The following is an 18,964-nucleotide window of genomic DNA, read 5'->3' as shown; positions in this document are numbered from 1 at the left end:
TGACTCTGACAATGGTTCCAAGATGATCTCCTGGGTACAAACTATAGAGACGGGCAACAGCACGTCGCTATACTCCGGTATATTTTCTTTGCTTAACCGGTGCGCGTTGGTCAGCGTGGGAGATTTTTGTGGACTAGCTGATGACCTAGTCTGTAAAGGGGGCACTTTACCGCCTCGGCCTGATGTCTTTTTTAAAGGCTTCCTTCCCAAAAGGGGAATAAGGACTTTATTTTCCTCCTTTGCCATTGCTACCTCCCATCGTCCCAGGTCAATCCTCGCCTCCATTTTCCTGAGAATATCCGTGCCCAGAATGACCCTAGTGCTAAGGTCTTCCACCAAGAGAATAGGAGTAACTACATCGCAATGCAGATAAAACTAGTCTTTTAAGACGGAAAGTTTAATTAAAAAAAGGAGGTTTCTCTCCAAAGAATAAGAAGCTGCTGGAGAACTTCTGCATTCTCCCCTTTACAGGGATAATCGGAAAGTTTATGGATTTCGACTGTACTGAAACAAACACCTATGAATGTGGAAACACGAGGATTGGTGAAATTCACTCATGCTTGGGATCTGGTGCGGGCCCTTGAGTAAGCATCCCCTGCCTCCTGCAAGACACCAGCCACATTCATTGACACCGTCCGCCAAAACCAATAACTTTTGTTAAACTTTGGAAAAAGAAAAGTCGACAGCTGCAAATCGTATCGTTGTTGCTTTTACCTACTGACACAGAGCCCAGGGCTAAGAGAGGTAGACTTGGAACCCAGCCCTTAGAGAGGTTGTGACAAAGAATAAAAAGCAGCAAACCTGGAAACAGAAAAGCTTTCTGACCTTAGACATGAACACTTGAGAAATCGTATCGTAATGCTTGGGCTGACCAAGAAACCGCCCCTTAGAAAGGTAGACTTGGAAACCAGCGGCGGCAACCCAGAAAACCATTACATATCGTCTCGAGCTTAAACAAGTAATTCACTTCACCACCCAGTCAACTTTTATGCTTCGAAATCCGCCACACTAAATTCTTTGGAAGGAGTTATCAATCGTCTCGAGATTGCAATTGAAGACCCATCCTAACCAATGAAGAACACACACTCTTCAGTCACCAAAACATAAAAGTCTTCACGATCTATGGTCTTTCCCACCGTCAGTGGTCTTTCCCACAGTCACTAGTCTTTCCCAGTGTCAACCAGTCTTTCCTGGCAGTCAACTGGATCTGTGTGGTCACACTGTGGGTACAGGGTAATCCCTTCAGGTTAAAGTCGACAAGTACGTCGCCATGAACCGATAATGGAGATCCGTTAGCACTTATCAACGCGGATCCCACGTAACAAGTGACCTTCCATTGTGGAAAGCCATTGTCTCGATAAAAATCCAAGTCCATTAGTGTGACAGATGCTCCCGAATCTATCAGCATAGGCGACTCCATGTCGTTTACTTTACCCTGAATAAAAGGATCCTCGGAGAATGGATCAAGATTCACGGGTCTAGTTTGACGGTTCTGTGGAATGTTGGACCTCCTAGCATAGTAGTGCGAGCTATGCGGTTTATGTGGGGTAGCAGGTGGGTGAAGCCTTCTTTCTTCCCTAGGTTCTCTCTCAATCGATCTATGGTGTGGTGGTGGAGGGTAAGGTTCGTAATCTTGTGTTTGGTTCCCACGACTGTCGTATGGAACCATTGCATTGTTATGAATTGACTGAAATTGACTATGCTCAAAGGGTGGCCCTTCATAACGGTGTTGGTATTGGGACGAATTCCCATGGTTTCCAAAATAAGAATTCCCGAAATGTTGTGGTGGGCTACCTCTTGCAGGATATCCTCGCCTGTCGGGACAAACCCGCTGCATGTGACCTACTCGTCCACATTGGTAGCAAACCGGTTGTCCGTCCGTAGTACGGGTGTTGGTGTTACGAGTTGGGAAGGGAGGTTCCATCCTAACTTTCTTTAGCCTCTTTACCTCCTCACGCAGACGCGCTATTTCTTGGGAGGTGCCTACCGGGTCGATAGCATCAACCGCATTTACGGTTTGTTGGGGCGCGGGTCTCGCAGCTTTGAGAAGCGGGTCCAAACGCGCTAACAGCCTTTCTTCTAACTGTTGTAAATTACCTTCCAAGTGGGATGTATTCTCGGACGTGGCCTCCTTTAATTTTGCAAAGCTGACCGCCGCATTGTACTGTCGCGGTTGCTTAAGCCTAAGGCTATTTCGGAGTCTCGGTTTTAGACCGTTTATAGAAAGATGGAGCTTTGTGTTCTCCGAGACTCCCATTTGATGACTTAGTCTCTCCAACTCATCAATATAGTCCGCTAGGGGTCCTTCCTGCCGCAAGCTATATAGTCTGGACCCAGTGGTCCATTGCTTGTCCTTTGAGTTGTATTGTTTTTTAAGCGCTATAACCAGCTCCTCCCAATCTGCCTTGGTACGCGCGGGCAATCCGTTATAAAATATCCGCGCGGAGCTTCTTAAAAAGAGGGGTAACGCTTGCACTCTCTTTTCGGGATCCCAGCCATATACTGAGCCACCATCTCAAAATTTTCCAGATAGTCTACCACGTTATCACTATCACTCCCTGAGAACGAATTTGGTGTCATTTCTGCGGTTTTTGTACCAGGGCAGTCACCAAATCGCGAAATCGGTCGCCTTTTTCCACGAAGGAGCTATTTTCCTTTATATCAAATCGTTTGTTAAGATACGTTAAGGGTGGGGGACCATCCCCTCTTATATGGATATTATCCATTTCCTCCTCGGCCTCCCGTTGGTCTGACGAAGAATGAGTCGGAGAGGTCACTCTTTTATCAGTGACCCTAAAATCGGGCGACCGGGTGCGACACTGTTCCGCACAATGCTCGCTCGCCTCTCTCTCGTCGTCAAACATGCGGTCTCGTGACCGTAATGCATACATTTCTTATAAAAATTTCAAAAATATCCTACTAATAAAATTTAAAAAACTAATTTCCCTAGCCCTATGAAAATTCCTAAATTCCCCCCCAAAATTTTCCCAATGAAAAAACCCCACGTTCTCAATGACAATCCTATTTTCTTTTTATCTTTTAGATACTCCACGTGATCCAAACGAACCTGAAGTATGTATACTTTTACTAAAATCTCGGCTGCCCAATTCTGCAGCAAATTCGTCCTAAATTTTATTCTATATTCCTGTATATTTCTTTTTTATATACCTAATTTCGAGCAGCGTTCTCTGCTCAAATCTAAACAAATTTCTTAACAATGTACTTTCTCGCGCAAGCAGCTTTCTCTGCCCAAGCGTAACCAAAAACTCTAAACAATATACTTCCTCGCGCAAGCAGCGTTCTCTGCTCAAGCAAAACGAAATCTCTAAACAATATACCTTTTCGCGTAAGCAGCTTTCTCTGCTCAAGCAAAACAAAATCTCCAAACAATATACTTTTTCGCGCAAGCAGTGTTCTCTGCTCAAGCAAAACAAAATCTCTAAACAATATACTCTTTCGCGCAAGCAGCGTTCTCTGCTTAAGCAAAACAAAATCTTACAAACAGACCTATAATTTCTCTTATCGTATGTCCTTTTTTTTGTTTTTCCTAAGAAATATATCCAGCTGTAATATATGGTAAAACCTGTGTTTTTCTCTTCGTTTAGGGACAACCACAGTAACTCGAAGAACAACAAACAACAAACCCACTTACCTGGTGGTTTTTGTTTTTGCCTCCCTGACTTTTCTGTACCAACAACAACACTACACCACAAATTACCAGCAATAATGTATTTATTATGTTTCCCTAAAAAAAATGTACTTTGTGAAATCCTAAGAATTCTTATTTTAATGAATCCAGAGATCTCCGTTCTAAGGAATCAAAAGCCCCCAGAATGCTCCGGCGGGAGTTGTGTTTATTGTCAGCCGATACGACGACAACAAACTGCGCAAACTCCCTACACCGCCCAGGTCCACTACTTAAATGTAAGCTCAATTTCCAATGGTACGACCTTACTCCGGTAAATTGAAAGGCCTAGAAGTGCTAAACACTTCAAGCAGTGGGGGCATAAAAGCATTCACAAAACACTCGAATTAAAGATTAAATACATGTTCTTAATTGTCAATAAATGAATACAAATGTCCTAATGTTAAATATAAAATATAGCTACGATCACCGACCCTACCGACCGAGATGCTTCGGGTGATCCGTACGTCCTGTCTCCGTGGTGTTGTACATCTCCTGTTTCGTGCAGTATACTGCACAAACTTGTGCAAACGTTGTGCACTGGCGCGTGTAATTTCAAACAAACGGGATGCCATTTCTACTATACATGTTTCGTTTGGTGCTGCGTTTAAGATATCATTGAACGGGTTTGAATGGGGGTTTGCTTTATTTAGGTTTGGGGAGCTGACGCCATTGGTGAAATATCCAGGGATCTGGACATATTTGTATGGATTAGGAGGTATGGGTACGAGGTGTACCAATTCAGTTTGGGCGTTACCTTGTAACACTTGTTGGTCTGAGAGGTCATTGGAAATGTCCCATTGGGTATGTATTGGAAAATGGCCTTAACTCAACAAATTTACACACTCTGACCAAAAATGCACTTCAACTAGCTTTTGATCATAATTTGACAGTTCATGCAGTGACATGTGATGGTACATCAGCAAACCTGGACTGCATGCGAAAGTTTGGCTGCAAAATTGGAACCAAAGTGGAAGATCTGAATGGAATGTTTGAGTTCAATAACCATCTATTATTTTTTACCCCAGATGCCTGTCATATGCTTAAATTAGCAAGAAACGCATTAGCAGATGTGAAAGAATTCAAGGATAAAGATGGACAAATAATTAAATGGGAACACATTAAGCTGCTTCATTCTATTCAAGAAAAAGAAGGACTCAAATTCGGTAACAAATTGACAAAATCACATGTTTTATTCCAACGACACAAGATGAATGTTCGTATTGCTGCTCAAACATTGAGTAGCTCTGTTGCAGATGCTCTTCAATTCCTTATGGAGTCTGGTCATCCAGATTGCCTTGACTCAGCTGGCACTATAAAATTCATCAGAGTGGTGGATCGCTTGTTTGACATGTTAAATGTCAGAAGTCCCTTTGGTACAGGTTTTAAAAAGCCTGTATTTGCAAAAAATTACACTGTCTGGAAATCTGTTGTGACTGAATCGATTCATTACTTGTCAACATTGACTGATGTAAGCAGTATGCCTTTGTTGCAACATCGTAGAAGAACATTTGTCCTTGGTATGATCATTAATGCTCAAAGTATATGTACTCTGAGTTACAATCTCTTAAATCATCCTGAAAGCCCATTTCATTACATGTTAACCTACAAAACATCACAAGATCATCTTGAGCTTCTCTTTGCTTGCATTAGGGGCAAGAATGACTTCAACACCAACCCAGACGTTCGACAATTTAAGTCCAGCTTGAGAAGAATTTTGCCTCGCAATGCTATTGTTGGCTCAAAACATGCAAATTGTATGATATTTGAGCCTCAATCAATTGGTTCTGTTTTTTCGCTTAAATGGAACAAACGAACCTCTTCACTTGAAGTTGTTGAAGATGAAAGTGATGATGAAGAACTTCCTGTGGTGCCATTTGAAACAAACCAGTTCTCATTCTATAAGGAGACAATACTGGGATACATATCTGGTTTTATAGTTCGGAAAATGGTCAGAAAAGTGTCATGTATCCCTTGTGCCAATGCAATCCAATATTCACCATCTGTAATGGAAATTGAGCATCATTATCCAAAGTGTGTAAACCCATCACTCTCTTTGATTTCTTTAAAAGATAGAGGTGGAGTTATCAGACCATCTTCATCAGTTTGTCAGATTGTTGGTGCTACTGAAAGTTGTATTAAGTCATTAATTTATCATCCATCTAAATTAGACAAAAAAGTTATTTTGAATTCTGCCAACCAATCACTTATCAATCCTTTCCCACAATTAAATGAACATGACAAAGAAAGTTAACCATTCGCTGAGGACCTACACTCAACTCAATTGGCAAAAGTCATCATCAACTTGTACATAAATATCCGCTTATATGCATACGAAAAGGAGTTCAACAAAGAAAAACTACATAAAAATAATATTGGACTGCGACAACAATCAACCAAATTGTTGATTTTTAAAGGTGTTTGAAGTCAAACATGCATTTATATGTACACCATTAATTTATCTTTCACTTTTATTGCTAGTTAGCCAGCTTACACGACACTCCTTTTGATTGTTTTGTCTCAATTCATAATGGCTACCGGTTATCAGATTTTCCTCAAGTCTCTTGCGTAATTTTTGCGGAGTTAGACATCTAGTTTTTTATTTACATCATTGGGCATAAGACGCTATCTGGTATTGTGTCAATGTAGTACAAATGCTGGGGTAGGTCAGAACCATTTTGTTACTCACGGGAATTTCGGAAGCTTCTTTTGCAGTTTTGCTACACGATTTTGTGTATTAGGAATCAATATAGAAGGAGAGGCGATGCTTTACTCAAGTAAGGCCATCGTCAAAAATATGTTTGGTTAGCGTCATTTTTAGTTACAAAAGTGAGTCGGTCGGTCGGTCAGATAAAAAAATTTCCTAAAAAATTACAAAAATACTATATTTCGCGGCCATATTTTGTTATTCGTTTCAAATGTACGTCAGCCTTTGTTCCATTTTTGTCAATCAACGTCGTTTTCATTATTTTTGGTTTAGTCAGGTAGCTGGGAGCATCGATTTACTTGAAAACTTTAGGACAATGTGAAATGCTGTTTATCGTGACGAGTATGGACGTGTGATGTTGAAAAAAGTTACCGGCATTAAAAACTTATATTTATTGTGGCCTATTGAGACTTTAATTTATAATGATGACGTCACACCATAGAAAATAAATGAAAATCATCAATTTAATTTTTCAAGTACATGAAACGATAAATTTTGTGTTGGAGAGCAAAAGTTAAAAAAAGTGAATGGTAATTCGCTACACAAAACGAACAAACACCCTGTAAAGCTTAGTAAATGACGTCACATGTCTTAAAAGCACTACTATACCTACGGTAAGAAATAATTACATGGCTAAAATTAATTTTATTTAGAAAAATCGGATCCTTTGTCAGAAGAAGCAGAACTTTATTCTTAATTTACGTCAATGTTATCACAATCAACGAAATGACACAAGTCGGTGCAGATTAAACTATGCGATTTGCAAATACAACTACTTGTTTTGCACTTTGATTTTTTACGGTTGCAAGATATAAGTTGCAGAACTCCTTCTGGAGCTGGAGGACGAATCATCCACTCAATTTCCAAAATACCATCTTAAGGATCCAACCATACTCGGTTGCGTTGGGAATTGAGGCAGTGGCGTCGAGAGATTTCTTAATTATCGCTGTAACGTACGAAACACGTTTGCATCAAATGTGAAAGAAAATCACCCAGCAACTGAAATGACGTTGGTACTCTCGTTATTTGTCAGCAGTTAAAACGATTTTTTTACCAATTCCGTGCAAAGCGCTAGTGTAGTCGTTTCCTGTGAAACAATGGATAGCAGGGAGTGCTAGGCAACAACCCTCGCCAATTTCGCTACGCATAGATGAAATATCTAATGAAATCAAAATAACATTTGGACGTAACAACCATAATTAAGAGGACTGCTGAAAAGGAGAGCAATGATTTGATTGGGGAATTATCTAATAATAAACACATGGATTGCGGCAACAAAACAAAAATATCCATGTCGTAAGAATAAGAGAATAAAAACAAATATCAATCTTATGAATAGTTGTTAAACATGTTCTTTACACAACCAGCTACTTCGTCGTACATTTCTCCATTCACTATTTTATGCGCAAACCAAATGTGACCAGAGTTTTCATATATCGCAATCAACCCACTTCGCAATTTTTTTACGCCCGGGCGGATCCTCACTATCACAAATGCTACAGCAATTACGTCAATGTCCTTTTTCTTTATATAGGTTTCCTCTTCCACGTCCTTGTTCTCTGTCACGGCTTCTAACACCATCCTTGTCTTTGATGTCAATTTTCTTGTTTCTTCATTGCATCGTTTTCTTTTGATCGTGGAAAAGTGACGAAAAAAGTCAATTAAGCTTGTCTGGTTTCTGCTTGTTGAAATTTCTGGTATGTTATTTTCCTCATAAACAACTTCGGGATTTTTTAGCTGGTGCTTTTGATTTGACGCCATTGCAAACCTCGTTCAAGTTCAGTTCAATGCACTTACTACACATAGGATAAACAGTTACATACGTCTCTTTTTTCCTTTGAGAAGAGACCTGGTCAATTTCTTTGGCACCACAATGCACACAGAGGAGGCTTGTCAGAGATCTGGATCCATAGTACGCTGATTCAATCAAGGATGAACACTTCAGCTGAGTAGCTGTGTAATATTTTCCACACTCTAAGTGCATTCCACACGAAATTATCAGTAAGTAGTAGTAAGTAGTAAATACATTTTGTTAAGTTAAATTACAAAAAATAAACTTTTTAAAAAAAATAAATTGTCTAGAGTATAAATGATGCAATAATCTAACCCAACAGGAGAGCTAGTCAAATAGATAAATCTAATCAAGAACTAGCCCCCCTGTCAACAAAAAAAAAAGATATATATATATATATATATATATATATATATAACGCTATATCAACCTTAGGTGGACACTCTGAAAATTCGAACTAAAAGTGGACATATAAAAACCATGTTTTTTCGCAAACCCTTACCCCCTATAACCTTTATTTTTGTATAAGGAGTATTCTTTTTGTCTGCGTATGCGCCCTGTATGCCTTTTTGCCTCTTAAAAAAAATTTGAAATTTTTGTGTCTACATAACGATTCCATATGATTTGTGTCTACTTTAAGAAAATTTTTACATTAGATCGACTAAATGTAGACAGATATATATTTTATATACATGAGCGTTAAACCCGATCATCTGATAATTATTAATATTGAACTGCAATATTGTCTTTTTAAAGACATTTGTCTCATTGTTGTAAGTGATATTTTTTATAATCTGTATGAAAACAAAAAAGAAGCACACGTTAGCAGCTGTCCAGTTCGGAGAAAAAATATAAAGGAAAAAACACAAATTATAGCATCCTTAACATGTATTTAAGAGTATGTGAATTTGTACCAAAAGTTTGGTTACAATTTAAGAACTAGCTTAATGAAGCAGCAAAATGCGTGGAAGTGGTTTATGTGGGTACAAAACCAACAAACAACGAATGCAACAATTGCGCTTTGTAAAGAGGATCTTAAGCAACATTAAGGGCATTAAAACTGTTGCTTTTGCATGTATTCGATCCGATACGTTTTTTACAGGGTTCACATACAGCTTTTAAACCAAATTTTTCCCTGACTTTTCATTGAATTCTATATTCTTTGCCCTGAGTCACTGAGTGGAAAGGCCATGATTTCCCAGCATACAATCAGTAAAAAAAAACCCTTTCAAGACATTTTGTAGTTTGCAAACGAACACAACTTATACTGTTTTTGCTATGATGTAGTAACTACGGGTTATAAATTTTCCTTAAATTTTTTTAAGATTTTGAGGTTTTTAAGGCTGCTGGGTTTGTTTAAAAAGATACAAAACTAAGAGTGTCAAAATAAAAGTGTATTCCTGAAACTTCCAAACACATGACATGCGTAGTAATAGACTCCTTTGAACATAACAAAAATCAAAAAAGAAAGAAGAACACCTAAATCTATAATATGCGTTATTAAAAACAACAGAACAAGGGTAAAAATGAAAAAAAAGGGTAAACACATAAAATTCAGTATTTTCATACATTTTTATATGCAAACAAAAAAACAAAAAACGATTAATCATTTGCTGCTTCTTCGAATTTAAATAAACGAACCTGGATAACCAAGCAGTTATATCTTACTAATTCCACAGAAATTAACTTCCTTTTCCTTTTTCTCATTTGACACTAGTTATATAATGGGGCTGCGTAAGGAAGGACTGAGAAATCAAGAAACGTACGCTAAATGATAATCTGTTTAACGCCTTAAACCTTCCTAAATGTATCACCTTGTACGAACTATATCACGAATAAACGAGAAATAACTGTGTAAACAAGATACCTTCAGGGAATTAATTTTCGCGGGGACTTATTTTCGCAGAATTTTTTTTTACTAGAATTTGGCGGGAAAAAAGGGAATTTATTTTCACAAATTTAGTGTTGAAGAAAATTTCGCGGTAACTTATTTTTGCGAATTATGCAAATTTGGAAAAACAACTATTCCGGTGAGTTATTTCGAAACAACATACAGAAGAGAAAGGAAAATGTCCCAGAGAAAGTTATACATCATTGTCTTTTGTATCAGGCCGATTTGGAAATTTCCCAGATCAGGGATATTTAAACTTTTCGCGGCGACGTATTTTCGCGTTTTTGGAAAAACTCCGAAAAAACCGCGAAACTTAATACCCGCGAAAATTAATCCCCTTAAAAGATATACTTCACTTATGAGAGCCAGTTTTCTTATCACATACAGTTATGAAAACCACACAGTTCAAAATATTTTTCATGGGAGAGGGGGGAGAGTTGAATTAAATTATCGTTGATCATACATTTTGATTGTTAAAACATGATTGAAACCTGTATAGAAATTATCCTCGTGACTTTAACACTTTTTCTTGCCTTTCTCCCCGTCTAAGGGGTGACGGAGTGATGTGTTGTTTAGACTTGAATTTTTTAGAGTATACTCAAGAAAATTTGATGATGATAAAAGCTGTCACATTATTTATAAAAACATGTATAGTGTACATGTTTTTATAAATGTACTTTTGTAAACATAATAAATAATTATAAACATGTACTTTTATGGTAACGTAAAAATAATAAAAATAAAAGAAACCAAAGCTCTATCACAATTAAACAATGTTCATTTTCTTTTTTTTCGCTTCCGCTTGTCGTGCTATTTTTCCTCTTTCATTGTTAATTTTATTTCGAACAGTTCCAACAGTAATTCCTTCCTCGTTGGCGAATGTTTTCAGATCATCAGAGCCTACACATACACAAATATTAGATATTCAAAAACATGTTTTCATAATTAGTGCAAAACATACATGTCATACATACAAGGCCATCCATTTTTTTTATTTTTTATATGTCTTGCAAATTTTTTGTATAGTTTATCCTCTTGCTCTGACGACCATTGAATGTATTTTCTTTCTTGTTGACCTGTAAAAGAAAACATTACAAGATTAATTTATACACGAAAAGGGCATACAAATTTCAATGATTTCATTCTTATTTCGTCCTCCAATAGAAGAGAAGAAATTGTCGCGGAAGCAATTTTTGCGGATGGATGCTTTCAAAAATTGTATGAAATATGCGAAATAAAAAAGTTACGAATAGTCTCATTTAGTTGCAATTGAAAATCTTTAATCAGATTGTTGGAATCTCAACTTTGCGGATGTCCGCCCTTGTCTGGTAATTTGTGGAATTTTGGTTTGTGAAAACAAATTCGCAAACATTAATTCCGCCATCTTTATTATCATTTTCATTTCTTTATTTCAGTATTTCTTTAATGAATTTTTTTCCATATTTTAAAAAGGTTAATTATCTATATTATAATACCCGTTTACGTCTGTCTGTCTGTCTGTCACGCAAAATGGTAGCTTAGCTGCGCAATAGCGAGAAGCACGCAATGCGGTATAAAAAGGACGGGCGAACCCGTGGATTTTCCACGGGCTAACGACGAATAGCGAATTAATAATTATTAAGTATTATAGGGATTAAGATAATCTATTTCTTTTTATTAGTTTCTGTATATTTTCGGACTCCAATTTCAAGAATATGGAAATAAATATTGTGAAAACGGATACGATGATTTCGGATCTAAGCTGTCTGCGAGTTGTATCAAATAAACTTTCGTGTTCAAGTACAATAATTTCATTTATTTGACGCAAAATATTCCACTTTAGCAATATTTTCATTTTCGGCAATTACGCAGCAATTTTTAAGATATTATTCTTTTTAGCTGTTGTTTATCACCGGTAAGTACAATCAACTAATTTTTGCAATTTCATATACTATATATAGACAGACCAAGAAATTAAAAAATATGGTACTTTTTGATTTTTCTTAGTAAGGAGTTATACAGTATTGTTGATTAACAAAACCTCACCAGTGCATTTTACAGAATTCTCGAGTTCGCTATCTTCACTTGATTCAGACCATTTGATTCAGACCATTCAGAAGGTTCATCATCGTTCACATTTGTAAAATGTTTGGATTCTTCAGATGTTTCTAAACCGTTAAAAACATTGTAACTTTATTGAAAAATCAGGAAAAAATTAGGGAAAATCAGAATATAAAGCATCACTTTGCAAACAACCAGTAACTTGTTTATAAAGAAGTTAAATGCTGACAAAAAACAAACAACACAGGATATCATTTTGAAAACACAAAATCATGGAAATCAAGACATACTTTGAGAAACGTTCTTTTCTTTTCTAAGTGCATACTTTCTCGTGGGTGCTAAAAGGAAAACGGCTTTCAGTCATTTTGCAATCAGGTATTGTAACAAAGTTAACTTACACAACAGAAATACTAAAAAAATTGACTATTTATACTGTCCTTCCCTAGTAACAAATATTATGTGTGATGTTTTATGACGTCACTATAAATCTGAGATCGTGTTTTCGCTATTGACCATCTAAGTCGAATAGGTTGGTTTTTCACGTAAATTTTGTTTACATAGGGGCTTTTATTCGAAGCCCTGTTCTGAAAACAAACATTTTATTTGCAACGTAAGGCTCTAATGATTCAAAAACGAAAATGTTTCCAATAATACATAATATTTTGTGAATAAAATCTTATTGTTACGCAATGAACTAACCGCAAGTTTTCTCTTTTTTAAATGTATCGTTTCGATGAGTTTGTCTTTTTTCTCCCACTTGTACACTTTTCTTCATTTTCTTTTTATTCGGTAATTTTACAGTGTTCGCTTTACTTGTGTCTTTTTCAGCATTTTCATCTACAAAATACATTTACAACGTAATTCAAGCCTGTATGTAGGTAATTACGAACAAGTTAGACCTGAATAGAATGAAGAGTCAAAAGAACTTACTTTGGAAGAATTTCAAAATTAAATTTCTTGTTTGACTGCTCACAAGGAAAAGAAGTATGCCAATATGAACAGCCATAATTCTAAGTTTTACCTCTAAATTTTTTTTCATTTTCTTCAACTAAGTTAGGACCCTTTTTCTCGAAGTTATTGTCATTCTTTATACTTTGCGCTATAAGAAGATATGCGTTTGTTTCACTTTTAAAAAATTGATACACAAGAATAGACTACAGAAAAACAGCTCACCATTATCAAGGACAGATAGATGTTTCCCAGTTGACAATAGTTGTCGATGAGCAGCTGGTGCTTGGTATATCGTTTTGTTAATTCTCTCACTGTGCCCAAAATGATCATAGGCCAAACTCATATCGGACTCTGATAGACCTAAACCAGCAATTAAGGTACTAAGGCGATGTCGGTTACTTGTACCACTAATTCTTTCTCTGTTGGCAATTGGAAGTTTTGCACAAACATTATCTAAGCTATGCCATCCAGAGCAATGATTATCAGAACCTTGGGTACTGGGAAATATGTATGAGTTTTCTTCAAGGACACCAGCATCTTTCCTTACTTGCTCGTTAGCCAACAACTTCATTGCAGCAACAGTATCTTTAGGAATAAAAACAGGAACTAAATGGTTGACTCCTTTTCCCGATTGAAATGTGATCTTTGTCCCACTGCTTAAGTTAGTTTCTTTTGCAATATCCTGTATCCGCTGTTTGTCTAACCATTCATCCTTTTCAGCTTCAATCCACTGCGTAACGGTTAGACGCGATGGTTCTCCACCTCTTCGGCCATTATACAGCACAAGACGAGTGCAAGCACAATCACGTAGTTCAACAAACGTATGTCTGTCCATGATGATAAATGGATCTGATGATAAGTGGCGTATCCTTTCAATCACATAATCTCGAATTAGTTGGACATCGCCTTCGTTTGGAAGTTGTGCAGGTTTTTTAGTTTTTACATTCCTTCTCATGTTTAAATCATACGTTGCGTCAGCGAATATTTCATCTTTGCGTAATTTCAGCAATACCAAAAAGTTTTTAATTTTTTCTGCATCAACATCATTATTTTTACCAAGGTAATAACCAATTAGTTTTTCGGCGGCGTCTTTCAACACGTAGTACAAGGCTGCCTTAAGTCCTGACTTTTGAACTTCCAAATCAGAATGAGTGTAGGATTCAATAGAATATTTCAGCACCTCAAAATTTTCCCTCAGAAACATGTCACCAGCATTGTTTTTGTCATTACAACAATCTCTTGGTACTTCCAACACCCTATCTTTAAATCTGGAATAAACATGTGCCAGACGACGCATGTCGCTTCGAACAGACCGTTCAACTTCCATCTTTTTGTTTAGTCTTCTTTTTATTTTGCCATAGAGGCGATGACCAACCATCAAAATAACGGGATCCGATTTGGCAAGAGTACCAACGGCATCGTCTCTGATGATGTTCAAAATTCTCTGCTTAAATTGATCATCCGATAGCTTCCATGACTCATCACTAGTACAATCCAGAGCAATTGTAACAGGAAATTGACAGGAGTTCTTTGAGCAGTCTGCCTTGTGCCTAGCTTTAAAGGTTTTGGCATAAAATCCTTTGCAGGTGGTGCACATAACAAGTGGGTCATCTGAATCGTTTTGCTTTTCACGCAACAAATTTCTACCGCCCTCCTCAATTTCTTTAACATTATGATTATATATGCCAATTTTTCGAAAGTTAGCGAAGGCTCTCAGTCTTTCTTTTCGAGGCATGTTCAAAGCATCCTTTACATCTGGATGATGCTTATGACATAAAGTGATGTGTCTATTTAATTTCGAATGCTTGATCTTTTTATCGCAAACAAAACAGGGTCTCAATGGTCTTGAGTTTATCTACGAATAAACATCACGCCTAAGCTACTTAACCGTTTATTCTTACAAAATGTTTAGCATCAGATTTATCAGATTTGTCGGAGACAAAGGGGTTCAAATAAGCAATTTAGGAAAGAAGCCAATATTACAAAAAGAAGCTCTTGAGCATCAGTTATTCTTGTTTCAGCAAAGAGTCTGGATTCAACTTTTAAATGCAGTGACTTAACGGCGTCAACGAAACACACAAAAAATAAAATTACCTGTTTGGCTTCTTTTTCCTCAGATTTTCCCACTTTCTAGTAAAAAAAGCAAAAGGTTATAAAAGTTAATATATCAAGTGCAAAACATAAGAATACATTTTTAGCATCCAGTGAAGTTATGGATTATCTTGTCAAGATCTTTTAAAATAAACAAAAAATAAACACTACCTCGTTGGCGCTTTTCTTTACAGATGTTTCTTTCTTCTAATAAAGATACAAATCAGGCTATAGGAAAGATGTCAATCGCAACATTATGTACATACATTATGTTCAATTCTTATTTGATTCGATTGCTACGGCATGTCATATCCTTCCAATGTCAAATGAAACGCCGCCTTTAGTTCGTTTGATGTAAATTCTAGGCCTTATTATAATATATAAAATAGAGTCGCTTTTTATAACTAGAACAAACTAATAGTTACACAACATCGGGTATTTTAGAAGGCTAAAGAGGTACATACTTAAAAATATGATTAATACTTTCGACATAAAATACCAATAAACCCTATAATTAGAAGGAACCTAACTTTAACTTTGGATTTTAAAGATTGCGTAAAAAAAGTCAGGGATTAAGAAAGAGAAATGACACTATGCGTAAAAAAATGATAACGTCAAAGATTGTAGTTATGCAAACCGAACATTCTCCTTATAGGACCACGGAACATTACCTCTATAGCAATACTGTTCTCCACTTTTCCTTCCTCGTCTGTATCAATGATTTCCATATCGTCTTCAACATTTAATCCGGAATCATTTTTCACAGAAATCTGAAAGAATCGGCATTAAACAATTTATTTTAGTAGGGTAATTTTATAGCATAACGTGTTATTTACCATAAATCTTCTTTAAATACTTATGATCAATTAAGATAAAAACCTTTTGATTTTTACGTATCCATTTACACTTTCCTCGTTTGCATAACAAAGTATTGTATGGAATTTCGGAATATCATACACTAAGCTGCTATCAAGTTACCTCACATATGGATGGACTGTCCGTAGTAAAATCAACCTCAAGATTGTCTAAAAAAATTAAACCTATTTGAAACCAAAATAACAAAGGACACTTTTTAGCCAATGGACCAATTAAAATAAATACTTAAAACAGACACAGTATGGCTTTTTTAAAACAGATAAAAACAGTTTATAAAATGGGACTTGATAAAGGTGAGCGGGTTAGTATTTACGAATAAAAGCGAGCAGGTTATGAGTTCTAAGTTACAACAACAGAGTCCTTTTTGGAAATCCAGTTATATATCATATGAGAACATGCTTTATTCAGAAGGATTTTTTGAAGGCCCAGAATTCGAATAACAACTTAAAATCATTGCACTAAATGCAAAAAGAATCAGTCACATTGGAGCTTAATAGAAAATTAATTTAATGTAGATGGCAGCTTTACCTTTATCAATACTTGTTTGCACACCTGAAGCCTATGAACAAGACAAATGTGACTTTTACTTTTAAGTTAAATTAAATTAAAGAAGGGAAGAGAATAAATTTAGTTAGCAGAATTTTTTCATGGCATACAATTAATATTTATGCTATCTTTATACTTCCTAGATTATGGCAAACAAGCGTCTAGAGACTTTCAATTTAAAAACGAACACGCGAGATTATAAACTTAGAGAATTGACCACTGAATTATAAAATAGCAGTTGTTTGGTATCTTTGACGGCAATGAACAAATCACTCAATCTATTTATGGCGTTATGATTTATAATGAAAAATGTTACACCATGAAAATTTTACAGCGTTCATTTTCACAATTTTAATGAATTAAAATTGTGGAAGTTGTTTTGAAGTTCCTATCATACCTTATACTGAACTGATAGTTTTCTAGTCTGTATCGGAGTTGAAACTGTGACCTAAGAGCATTTAAATTTATATAATTGATAGTAATTTTAAATGCAATTATGTCTAAGAAGCATGACATTCAACAAAGTATGTATTACAAAAGCCTATACCAGTCCGATTTCCTCATATGGACAAAGGTTTAGGTTTAATTTCTTGAATACGCAAAATTATAAATTACTTACAGACGAAATATGATTCAAAGTATCCAACTCTGAAATATCTTCTGCCTCTTCAGAATCTTCAACCATGGACTAAAAGGAGAACAAACATTTTTATTGTTATCAGCAATTATGCTAACACAAACAAATTATGATTTAAATTAATTTAACATTAGTGCCGTAATTTCTGTTATGTAAACCGTCAATGTAATCATAGAAATATATATGACCACAACAATAATAAAGCAAAACTAAAAAGTCCATGAATAGTGCACCAAACTCAAATAGGCTTACCATAAAGGGAAGTAAATTTATTAACCTAGTAAATAAAGACGTAAAGAATTTAAATAATATTAAACTTTATAACACCAAGACTCTCCATTGCCAGCACTGTGACATTAAGAAAAAAGAAACAAAAATTATACATGTTGCCACTTGATTTTAGTCCCTCATCTTCACTGTCTGAAAAATCTGGCACCATATTTTCCATCTTAAAAATAAAGAATGTTAAATTTAACAAGAACTAGTTTAAGATTTGGCACACTCAATTTACAACATTTTTTAAAAAAGTTTGTCTTATTCCTATGCTAGAACAGATTGTGTGCTATGTTTCATAAAGCTTGTATTTCTTAGCAGCCACTCTGAAAACGAGTCTTAGAAGCTTTGAATCAAAAATAACAATTTTAAAAGAACCAGGTATGTAAAGATTCAATTCTCTAATAAAAAAAATCATTTTTACTTGGCAGCCCATGGCTCAACTGGGATTTTGTACCTGGCCTTTAAAAAATAATAAGGTGATGCTTTTCCTTAAACAGCAAAATGTAGTAGCTTTACCACTTTACATACTTCAATTTACATTGAATTTTTTATAAAATTAGAAAATATAACAAGTTTATCACCTGAGTTGCCACCACATCATCAAGCAATTTTTTGAGAATATCTGTAATGATACCCACATTTTCGTCATTATCCTCCTTCTAAGAAGATATTATCAGTGTTCACATTTCAAAAAACAACATTCGTTTTGCTATATCAACTGTGTCTTATTTTTTATCACGTTTACCTTTTTTGCAATGACATCAGAGGTCAAGTTATTCTTGCCTTGGACCAAGGTCAAGTTCTTACTCAACACCTGAAACAACAAATATCATAGAAAAGGAAGATCCCAAGAAACTAGAAAATGGATAAAACATATTGCTAATGGACGACCTTATTATATGCACACTTACTATTTATTACATGTAATATAAAAACTTACTAGCCTATCTGAAACTAGGTCTTCTAAATTGAATGGTATATTATGTGTTGGATCCTACAAGAAACAAACAGTTTTATTTGACTGTTCTTTCATATATGTATATATCTTTTATCCTAGAAGTTTTTTTTAAAACATGTCCGAAAGCTGTGTTCAAAATAAAAGCTGTTTGACATACAACATACTTGCAGACAACAAGCTTAGGCATACTCAAAAGAGGAAAATATAAATTTTGTTAATTGTGTGCTACCTTTTGCCATTCTAGCCCTGAAATTCCATAATTGTATCGCAGTTCAGTTCCTAAAGGAATGTCATAGGAAGCAAACAAACATATGAATGCATTTCCACCCTCCTCGATCAATTTTGGATAACAATTCAAATATTTCCGATGACTTGAATGGTTCACATATTTTCCCAGCCTGGTCTCATTTGTAGCATCAACACTAAAAATTTAAAAAATATATTAAGACATAGAGAACTATAGAAGGGAACTGTTTGTAGTTTCGTTTTTATCTTTACCATAAGATGTTTTAAA

The 18,964-nt window shown here is 35.7% G+C and overlaps 1 long non-coding RNA gene across 1 annotated transcript; it reads right to left on the bottom strand.

The window, feature by feature from the left end:
* Positions 1–9,565: 9,565 nt before the first annotated feature.
* Positions 9,566–12,149, bottom strand: LOC130641984 (uncharacterized). The gene is made up of 2 exons (XR_008982529.1): positions 11,050–12,149; positions 9,566–10,975 (listed from the first exon to the last, which is right to left on the bottom strand). It is a non-coding gene; the product is annotated as an uncharacterized LOC130641984 (long non-coding RNA).
* Between the last annotated feature and the right edge of the window lie 6,815 nt (positions 12,150–18,964).

Source organism: Hydractinia symbiolongicarpus, chromosome 4 (assembly GCF_029227915.1).
Source record: "Hydractinia symbiolongicarpus strain clone_291-10 chromosome 4, HSymV2.1, whole genome shotgun sequence".
Taxonomy (NCBI): Eukaryota; Metazoa; Cnidaria; class Hydrozoa; order Anthoathecata; family Hydractiniidae; genus Hydractinia; species Hydractinia symbiolongicarpus.
The sequence above is the reverse complement of the archived record's forward strand: the minus strand, read 5'-3'. Positions and strand labels throughout refer to the sequence as shown.